This window comes from Toxorhynchites rutilus, chromosome 3 (assembly GCF_029784135.1).
Source record: "Toxorhynchites rutilus septentrionalis strain SRP chromosome 3, ASM2978413v1, whole genome shotgun sequence".
NCBI classification, from domain to species: Eukaryota; Metazoa; Arthropoda; class Insecta; order Diptera; family Culicidae; genus Toxorhynchites; species Toxorhynchites rutilus.
The window spans coordinates 243,184,939-243,196,926 of NC_073746.1; positions in this window are offsets into that span (position 1 = coordinate 243,184,939).

Below are 11,988 nucleotides of genomic sequence, written 5' to 3' on the forward strand. Positions count from 1 at the left end.
ATTAGTTCTGGATGCGAAGACCCTCCGATAGTAGCCAACGATGTACCGAAAAAATGTTCAATGAAGATACCATATAGCACCACTCAAAGTTTGTGATTGATTGGACAGGCACTCACCTGAGGCCAGTCCACAATTGGCCTTGAATATCCAGGAACGAAATCTTTATGTAACTCCAAATATCGGCTTCGAAATATGCAGTCCTTTCAGCGATTTGTAGAATACAGCTTTTAATGCGATGTATGTATACCACCAGTCGATTAATGTTTCATGAACCTCTCCAAGTGAACGACTTATCGAGTGTTGTAATATGGAGTCGTGTGACGTCACAAGCGGCAATCGTTTCAAGTTTATATGCAACAAAAAAAAAACTCAAAAGCACCAGAAAGTTTGCGCGAACAAATTGGAAAGCCACTCACCTGTGGCCTGAGAAATATAGGCCTTGTATTATTTTTTCCAACTACTGTCACGATTACTATCCGTTGTTGCGCGACTATTCCCGTGTGACAGAAGGGCGAATAGCGTATGATGATGGTATAAGCTTTCCGTTGTTGCAGGAGAGAGTGAAGTCCTCAGTCGATGAGCCTTACAACAGCAAATCCGTTGCTCCGTTGGCCTACAGCCTCTATTATTCCTCCGAACAATGTCCCACCGATTTCAATGACCTTCTCCAGCCGCTGATCCTGGTCACGGCACCACAAAATGTTTACCTTCTCCTTGATTCGTTGGCTGGGAGAAAGCAGGAATCCACAATCCAGCAATTACACGCTCCAATTATCGCGTTCACAACCCTCCGTTTTCTTTCTAACTCCAAATCTGATACGTAGAACTTTTGCACTTAATTTCACGTACGGAATCACAAAATCCAGATTCCGTAAATTACCGAAAAAACTTCCTTTCTCGTATAAAAAATATTGCCTTTAATGTATTTTACGACTGTGGTACAAAGTTTCAACACTTCTATATTTGTCCAAGATCGGTTGGCTACTAGCTTGGCCGGCAATTTTATTGGTGTATATTAGTAGCAATGTTTCATTTCAGTCTGTTCCTGCATGCCTTTCTAAGTGTTTCCTTTTCGTTTGTGTTATCTATGTTATAACTATTATTTGTGGTAGTGTAGTGACAAGAGATACTCAATTTTGTGTACCGTTGTATGTAGAACAGTTATAATTTTTACTTATTTAATTCTAGATTTAAGTTTTAATTCAATGCATGTAAGTGTTGTGTATTCTTGTGTTTAATTTATACTAAACGGCTACATTATCCAAGGATTAGAACAGCAAATACGAGGGTTGCTCGATGTTGTTCGATAAGTAACGTAAGTTATAATTATTTGGGGATTCTTTCTCTACAATTTACTAAGAAATTACACTGTGTAACTCATTATCAATATTTTATAGCATAACTTTTATTATGTAGAACCATATTAATTCTTCGTGGAATGCTTGGCAGCAATTTTTCATTTGTAAAAACTGGCATAACATACCACGCTTTTGTACGACTTCCCATAAATCTTCTCATCATTAAGTTATCTTCTATTTCTGCGAGGCTCTCGTCCTGTGTTAGTAACATTTACCAACCATCGCATTCATCCAGTCGTGGTGACTTTTTGGAACGGTTGATTGTATCATGTGAAGAAAATACGAACATGTTACGTTACGAGGTGCTTGAAAATGTCCTGCATATAAACGGACGATGGCACATGCTACTTCCATTAGCACGTGCTGTCGAATGAGGATATCATCAGCACTTTTCCTAAGAACGATCGCGAATCCATAATCAACGTCACCGTTTGCAAAATATGAAGTGTAGAGTTTATGAGGAGCGACCATCGAGTAACGGGTGTTCAATAAAAAAATTAAATATCTTGATATGATATAGTGATAAGGTAAAAAATAAAAAATAAATATTTCAAGCAATTCAGTATTTTGTATTAAAAACATAACTGTTGTTCTTCAAAAGAAGTCAGTGACTGTTGGCAAAGGGACCGTGCTTGGTGGAGATGCTCTCACAAGACGGCACTGACATCCATCTTCCGGATGCAATCACGGATCCTCGTGGTCAGCTACTTGGTGTCTGTGGCCCACCAATTATTCTTGTACACCAGGGCAGTGAGGGAACCGAGAAAATCCTCGATCAGATGGCACTGGGCCAAGTTTGTCGTATGGGAAAACGCCTTGTCCGGCCAGAAGACGTACTTCCCTTCAGAATGATGCTACTCTACGAACGGAACCAGAATCTACTCCAGGCACTCCTCCTGGTACACCTTCTGGTTGATGGCGAGTCCGTTCGGCTTGTTAAACCAGGGCTTCGAAATCCTTTTATCGGAGATTGCAATATACAGCATAACTTTCTTCTTAAACTTATGCTTGTAATTGTACCTCTCCCCGGGGGGTGTGGACACCTTGTCGCTGTTATAAGACCGGTCATTGCCGGGAATGTGGGACTTTAACTGCAGAAAATAACACGTCGAACAGCTTTTTCAGAGATTCCTTCTTCTTTGTCGTCATGATCATCCCCGGACGGCCACTACCGGTCTTCCGCTCGACGTTCCAGATCGCCAGGATCCGGTAAACAATGCTCATCGGCCCATTTCGTCCTGAACGTGGTATACTGTAAACTTTTTTCCTTGACTTTCACGCGCTCGGGGAGCGCTTGTTGTTTCGACGCCATCTTTGATCGAACTGACAGCATCCGAACGAAAAGAAACTAGCAACCCGTTTCTAGGAACTCGGAAAACTACTGGAGAAGTTCATTCTCAATAAGCTATTTGAATGCACGAAAGATTCGAATTCCGAAAAAGAAAGTCAACCATGAATATCCGTATAGTGGTCGAAAACAACGCTTTCTATATCACCAGCTTGGAAGCCATCACAATGTCGCTACATCGTATTAAGGTATCTGGCTAGATATGCGAAATCCTAAGGACCCGCTTCCTAAATGATCTAAAATGATCTAAGTAACTGGTAATTGAGCGTCCTACAGATACATTTAGAACGTTGCTCTGATCCGTCAATGCGCTCAGACATAACGAAACAGCGTTCTACAATCACATAAGTGACGAGATGACCGATTATAGCGAAATTTCGTCAGATTTTATCGATTTGACGAACTTCTGGTCTAATATGTCCGATGCCCGCGAAGCGAAGTGGTACCTGAGGGACTAGGCACCAATGGGCCCGATGGTGTCCAGAACTTCTGCCACAAAACCAGGCATAAGATAGCGGCTACGTGGTTCACATAACTTCATGACCTCGCCATGCTTGGCATCACCTCCCTCCTCCCGGAAAAAATCAGCACATTAAACCCATCAAATTGGTCTATACAATAACTTGCCCATCTAAACTGTACTAAGCAGCGCCATATCTGCCGAAATTTCTGCTGAATACGAGTGTGATATTCCGTAAAACACTGATATATCTTTCATGTAAATACGCCTAACAATAACTCATATTCTATCTTTTTGACGTATCAATCTGAACTCTCTTTTGTTTACCATCCCTCATCAGAGCTACACTCTAATTCAGGATACCACATCTTCCCCCGACAGTAACAATAATAAGAATAGAATGTAATCTAATCAATAGATGCAATGCCCAGACTTTCGAAAGGAGTATTTCCAATTCTTGTATTCTTGTTAACTAAGTTACCGCAGCATCTTTCGTATCATCAAAGTTTGTTTATTCAGTTGCTAGATATGCCTCCTCATCCTCCGGAAGCACTAAAACGATCAATAAACGAAATATGTCTGAAGCGTGATATTGAAAAAAATAAATACTTTTTTTTATCATTCGTCCTGTTGATTATTTATTGTTTTAATTTGGAAAATAACGTATCGATACTTTCAACTGAGTCTAAGATTTTTTTGTTTGTTGCTGGATAATGGCTAATTGACTGTCTTAGTTTTCTTGATTGTGATGTGAATAAATAGAATTTGAAATGATTACGAGCTGACCTTGTGCTTTACCCGACTTAACTTACTTACGTGCAATAATTCTGGCCTTGAGCTAAACTCGGCGCAGTTCTAACCAAATATTGGCCTTGGGCTGAACCCGACTCATTACAATGAATCTATAGATTCTGCTATTACTACAAGCTGGCCTTGGGCTTTACCCGACTCAACTGTTTCGCATGCAATTATTCTAGCCTTGAGCTGAACTCGGCGTAGATCTCACCAAATATTGGCCTTGGGCTGAACCCGACTCAATATGGTGAGACTATAGATTTTGATACTCCTACAAGCTGGCCTTGGGCTTTACCCGACTCAACTGTTTTGCGTGCAATGATTCTGGCCTTGAACTGAAACTTGGCGCAAATACAATCAAATATTGGTCTTGGGCTGAACCCGACTCAATATAGTACATTAATAGTATTTAATATAACTAGAAGCTGGGCTTGGGCTTTACCCGTCTCAACTATTGTATCCTAAAAATAATCTGACGTAAAATCCAACTCAACTGTTCAGTTCACAAGATTCTTCGTTTTGACAATAATATTTATTTTCTTGTTCTATCTTTTATGACATTTTCACATAGCCAAACATATAGTTTGAGAAATTTGAAAACATGTTTTCTGTCATACTAGCAGCACTTCCAGGAAACATCGAATGTCCTCTAGCCAGCGCTATCATTGCTGTTTTCAAATAACTTACCAGAGGCAGAAAAACACAACAAACGAGATAACTTTTTGAAAACACACGCCTTTCTCCATGCACGTTTAATCATGGCAGGATCGCCAATGTGATATTCCGTAAAACACCGATATATCTTTCATGTAAATACGTCTAACAATAACTCATATTTTATCTTTTTGACGTATCAATCTGAACTCTCATTTGTTTACCATCCCTCATCAGAGCTACACGCTAATTCAGGATACCACAACGAGCAGTACAACATCCTTGCAGAAAAGCAGAAAGGATGCAAGAAGGATATGCATTGCTACAAAGACTCGGCCATCGTTGACGCAGTCATAGTCGGTAGCCGGCCCTTACTATGACCTATATAGACTATCGGAAGGTCTACGGATTCATACCACATTCAAGGTATTGAAGATCTGTAAAATGAGGCAGTGTGATGAGGCAGTGAAGCATGTCTTTGCAACACAATGATGAGGAAAATGTGTTGCAATCTCGAACGCAAATAAGAGACGTATATACAAACGCAATTAGCCCACTTTGTCTGCTGTGATCTCGCAAAGTGACGCAAGCGCCATGACATTTTTCTTTTTATGTTATAGATCGATACAAAATACCAAATCCTTTCAAACAATTGCAAAGTTTTACAGAAATGTGAAAAAATTACCTCGTAATAGCTTGAAAACGGAATGGCGTGAGCGCCATTTCCACTGCGATGTGGCGCAAGCACCATTTCTCTTATGATGTGACGTAATTTGATTGTGATACGATGTGATTTGTTGATCTGTTCTGATGGTATAGAATGAACGAGTAGGGACAGCAAATTTCACATAACAACATGTTCCGTAATGGCCGAATGAGAGTCACATGCCTTCTTTCTTGTAAAAAAAAACATTTTTCCGAAAAGCAAAGCGTCATGCCAAATATTTTAATCAGAAACAGTCGATCCCCGTGCAGTGCTGCATTTATAACAGCAATTTTGTAAATACAAATCATGTACTTGGAAGCTCTGTTTAAAATTCTCGCCAAATATTCAAATTCATAAAATCAAACTTATCTTGAAAGAAAAAAAAATATCCTAGATTGGAGTGTATTGTTGTTCTCACATATTGCTCATGACGATTGTAACTTAATGGTTAAAACTCATCAATTTAATTGTTGGTTACAAGGATTTCCCAATAGTATCCTTTACCTTCAGGAATCAAAGCTTCTTAACGATGTTCACTTACCTCACATGCTCAATTTCTCTTTCGGATGAATTGAAGCTGAGTGTTGATTGAATGGTAAATGTCGGATTTGGTGAACAGCTGTACTCTTCTAAATTCTCCATCAAAACGCATCTTATAACAAAACTCAAAACATCCTCGCGTAAACTGTATTTGCTTTACACCGGATAATTTCAGACGGTATTATCTTATTTGATACGGATGTTTTCAATTGCATTTGGATTGGAAAAAAATGGTGCTGTCCATAATTGTTACAATCGGGTTCTCAATTACGTTAGTCTGCTCGACGCATGCTACAAAGTAGGAAAATGTGTAGAACTCTTCTTTCTGATGCTTCCTCATGATCCGCTTAATGGCGGCGTTTTGGAGAAAATAATTGGAAACAAATTATCGCATACTTTAATGGATGAACGCCGAACGGTTGTGGAAACAACGATTAAAATTTGCTGTTTCCACAACAAACTGGCGTTAGTAACATAGCTTAAATAAAACTGCATCGGTTCATTTGCTGAAAGCAGAACTTACCTAATCCGGTAGTTAAGAGGTTCGGTTCTTTGTTTCTAAGAGACTTTACACTTTGCAGTTCATTCGGCTTTATCGATTATGACGTGTACGACGGCGAGTTTATAAGGGACATGGTTCGCAACTAACGGAAAACAGCTAGTGACGGGCCATGTTCGGGATAAAGTTTGAGCAATGGGCTGAGGGCGTCGTTATGCCGAGGTTCGTCTGACCGAGAACGAGTAATATAGGAACCTAAGAAAAAGGATTAGCGAAGAGTGTGTGTCATGCACTCAATAACTTCGAACCGCAAATTATACGACAAGCTGGAGAATTAATACTAATCGGCTCATAATAACCATCTAATACTAATACGAGACAGTAATTAACAGTTCACATTTACGTTAAAGATACATTAACACCTATTCAGGGTGTCCTAAGCTCCCCAAACCCTCTGCTAAATATGTTATAAGGGTGTAGCAAAAAAAAAGTAGAAGGGTCTGAGCCTAGGGGCACGGACGGAAGTTTGACGTAGGACTGTGATCGTTCAGAACCCTTGATTATTTTAAATGTAATTATTTTTATTGTCCAGAAATCTGTTAGTTTAACTCTTTTGAAACTCTAAATCTCTATCTAACTGAAAATGATTAATGAATATCAGCGCGACACATAACAGGGTGGAATGGTAGATGAAGTATATGTGAATGGGTAAACAAAAAAATTATATCGGCATTGATTATATTGAATATAAAATTTATGGGGAAGAAACGAAAAATCAAGTTGAAAATACTCACGATTTCGTGAAATTTTGAGGTAAAATACACATAAAATCATGAAGTTGCTTTTTGTTATCAATGCCTTCAAACATTCACGTTTTCTTACTATGAGCAAGTTCATGGGTCCAATCACAGAACTGTTCATTGATTGATCTTCTAATCGACTTTTACTATAAAATTCCTAGTACTATCAAAACTCATCTTTATAATATCAGATTATTTTCAGACGCAATTCTCGTTCAAGATTTTTCAAACACTTGCAAATAACATGTTTCTCCGTTACATGGAATAAATGTTTTATACAGAAAATATGATAAAATATAGACAGCCATAAACCGTGAAATTCCTTCCTCGAGTTCTGCTCTTGTCAACACATCGGGCGATCCTTTTTTTTTGTATAGATATAAGAAGGTTTAGGAGAAGGTATAGGAGTGCGTTTCATCACATTAAAATCCATTTCCAGTTTCGAGCAAAGATCTTTTTCGCTAGCGCAAACATTAAATGTAATAACAGCCCTTGTCACTATGTAATTGTAGAACATATGGGAATATAATTTTCCGAATTTTTCCTTTTTCCTTCAGAGTTTTCCGAAAATTTTGAACGGCCATGTTTGGATGGAAATTTTTGGTTGAAATATGTGTAATATTTTAATGGGACCCTTTATGGGACAATTCCGGGGGAGGTCCCATAAAGGGAAGGAGGAGTGTGATTCCATTATAGAAACATTGATTGCACCCTAAAACCTCCACATGCCAAATTTGGTTTCATTTGCTTGATTAATTCTCGAGTTATGCAGAAATTTGTGTTTCATTTTTATGGCAGCCTCACCTAAGAGAGGGGGAGGAGTATTGAACCACCATATAATCATTTATTGCACCCTAAAACCTCCATATGCTCAATTTGGTTGCATTTGATTGGTCAATTCTCGGGTTATGCAGTAATTTGTGTTTCATTTGTATGGCAGTCCCCTCTTAGAGAAGGGGAGTGGACGGTCTAACCACCATAGAAACATTTATTGCACCCTAAAACCTCCATATGCCAAATTTGGTTTCATTTGCTTGAATAATTCCTGAGTAATGCAGAAATTTGTGTTTCATTTGTATGGCAGACCCCCCTTAGAGAGGGGGAGGAGTATCTAACCACCTTAAAAACATTTATTGCACCCTAAATCCTCCACATGCCAAATTCCGTTTCATTTGCTTGATTAGTTCTAGAGTAATGCAGAAATTTGTGTTTCATTTGTATGGCAACCCATCCTTAGAGGGGGGTGGTGAGTCTAACCACCATAGAAACATTTATTGGAACCTACAACCTCAACTCGCCTAATTTGGTTTCATTTGATTGAATAATTCTCGAGTACTGCAGAAATTTGTGTTTCATTTGTATGGCAGCCCCCCTTAGAGAGGGGGGAGGGGTCTCAAACTATCACGAAAACCTTCCCCGGCCCCAAAAACCCCTACATACCAATTTTCGTATTGATCGGTTCAGTAGTTTCCGAGTCCATAAGAATCAGACAGACAGACACAAATCCATTTATATATATATATATATATATATATATATATATATATATATATATATAGTGATTTCCTTCCATTGTCTTATTCTTATTATTAGGCATCGAGAGCAGTAGCTTTTTCGGTGAAATAATGTTCGTTTGCAGACTATCACAATCAAGTCGTATTGGTTCTACTGCTCAATCTATCATAGAAGGAATTGAGTCATTGGGAATTATGAATATGAGCCATGAAGATTATTAATATTTCATTTCGTTTCATTTTTGTGGTGCGATGTAATGCCGATCTCAATAACTCCTCGCATGATGATCACTGCCCAATTAATGAACGATCACTGTATGGGTGACACTTTCCTCGTTGCATTGATGAAATCTTTCATGAAGTTTGAATGATGCATGAAATCTTGCATCTGATTACTTTAACATCTTGCTGATTTGTTAGATAGAACGAATTATTGCACGCAATTTTGTGTTTATTTATGTATTTAATTGTCTTCGAATGGGTCGTACAGACAGTTTAACTTATTCTAGTTTTAAAAACACTCTTAGATATTATAAAATCGAAATTTACATACACTTCTTCAAAACGACGAAAACAAACACAAAACGGATTGTTCTGCCAAAACAGAGTACGATACACAGGTAGACGAATGAAAACTGAACGCCAAGTTGTTCTGGCTGAAACGTTAAAATTTATGTTTTCCAGTAGTACCGAGCAGTCCACGTTGTCGTTAAGAATGTCGTAAATGAATAGCCGCTGCAGTAGAGTCCGTCTACTAACCAGGCTCCGAAGGTTGATCAGAGCACAACGTTGCTCGTACGGTAGCAGTCGGACTGGATCATTCCACGGTAGCAAGCGAAGCGCATAACGAAGAAAGTTCCGTTGAATTCGCTCAATTCGGGTTGTCTGTAGGGCATGGGATGGCGCCCAGACGAGCACACTCAAATGTAGATTATCCGCGAGCGGGTGATCCGCCGTGCGGATTATTCGCGACTGCGAGTTCCGTAGTAAATCAATAGGCCTTTCCGGAATTTGTTGGTGAGTGGTAGGCCCATGATCTTTTGTTGTGGTCATGGCTTTTACATTATTTAGCCACTGGTATACACGACCTTATAGATGGATAGTTTAATGATTTATGTATTGATAAAGCATAGTTTTTATATTGAAACATCTTTTTTCGTGTTTGCATTTTTTTTTTTGTCCTCTAATGGGACATCCGCGATGAGTTTACCCGACTATTCCGCGGATAATCGGAATTCTACTGTAACTTGAATTAACACGTGATGTTTTTTCACCTGTGATTTTCCCAGATCTTCTCATTCTTCAAATTTTATAGCGGAGTGTGAAGAAACACGCAACTTAGACTAAAAAGGGTGCCCCGCTCGCTAGCGCAAAGAATGACCGAGTTCAACGTTAAAAAATTCCTAAGAAGTTGTTAATTTTCATTCACTCTCTCATCATCACATTGTCAGTTTACTTTGAGGTTTTGATTTGTATCGTGAAAAGTACCGTATTTTGCTGTTTAAAGTACAGTAATTTAAATTTAATGCGACATTTTTCTAATTGGACAGACCTGTAATGCGACACGTTTAGTTGGACATTTTTGTAAACATCGAGTTCGGGGCCCAAATTATGGCCCCACATTAAAATTCGCCACCAGACGTCGACACTGATCTCATCGTCAATGTCCAATTACAGGTCAAAATCGCCTCCCATGCGACACTGAGTGGTTCCTCGGCATGTCGCATTAAATGTAAATTACTGTATCAGTTTTCCAAACCAAAAGCTTTCGTTTATGATTCCTACAATTTCAGAAGTTTATAAATTTTAATTGCAATCGTAAAAAAGACTAACAAAAACTGGCAACTCAGTCTGGAAGTCCGTGAGGTAAAACGTCAACATCATGCATCCATATGAAATGTCACGATATTGATGCCCGAAAATCAGAAAATCCGGATTTCTGCGTTGTCGGCCATGTTCAGCTGTCATTATGCTCTCAAATGTCATCATATTGTCAATAAAATTGACCGAGTAAGGTCCGCTTAACAGTGCTGACTCTGTTGATACTGGTTGTGGACATTTTATAGTCATAGATTATTGCACTCCTTGTCCGAAAGAAATAAATTGCGGCATATTTTCTGATATTGACCTCCATTCCGTTTAATTTACACCAGTTTAGTAACGCATCGATATCCTCTTGTATGGTATGGCATTCAACCAATCATGAGACTACATGGTAGAATTTGAAGTCGTCGGCGAACATTACCTTCGGAGAATTTATCGTGTGGCAAAGATCATTGATAAACAGTACAAATATGAGTGGGCCCAGATGACTGCCTTGGGGCACACCGGACGTTATGTCAAAAGGGGATGAATTCGCTCCATCAATGCGCACGTAAGCAGAACGTTCGGTGAGGTATGAGAGAAACCAGCGAATCAACCAAGCGGGTTGGCCCATTCTGCTCAATTTGTCCGCCGCAAGAGAATGCGGCACTGTATCAAATGCTTTGGCGGAGTCAATATAAATGGCATCAATTTGCTGACGCTTTTCCAGAGCGGCGACCAACGAAGAGACATACACCATTAGGTTTGTTGTGGTCGAGCGTTTTCTCAAAAACCCATGCTGGTGCTCGGAAATCATCCGATGTACGTGCGGATAGAGCGAATCATGAATTAGGTTTTCGAAGACTTTAGGCAAGCAACTTAAAAAAGAGATGCCACGGTAGTTTTCGACGTTATGTATACTACCCGCTTGGGAAAATACCCTCCTTCATGGAACGATTGAAGAGGATGGTAGCGGGAATAGTAATTGAGTCGGCACCCGCACCTTTGGTAACAGCTAATCGTTGAAGTTTGTTCAGCACATCATCGTCAGCAATGTTGAAAGGCGTCACGTTCAATTCATAACGAGGCAAACTGTTCAGGTACGCTTCAGACGAAGGTGATCGGTTATTACTTAGCACACTACGAAAGAAAGACGAGAACAAGTTTGCTGAGTCCAGTGGGGTTTCGGCTGCAATTCCATTGTAGAATATATGCTGGGGAACTCTATTTGTCTGGCTTCGATTCCTCACGTATGACCAGAACGATTTGGGATCCTGTTTTATACTTTCTTCTGTGCGCTGAATATAGCTGCTAAAGCATCGCGCATACAAAGAGTTGTATTTGCTCTCTAAGTCACGCAGCTCAACTTTACGCAGTTCACTCCTCGACCGAATTAACGTTTTCTAACTTTGCGAAAACGATTTCGTAGATGCTGCAACTCGTTGTTCCACCAAGGGTGTCTCTTTCCACCGCATCGGCGTCGTTTCTTCAAAGGGACGACATCACGGACT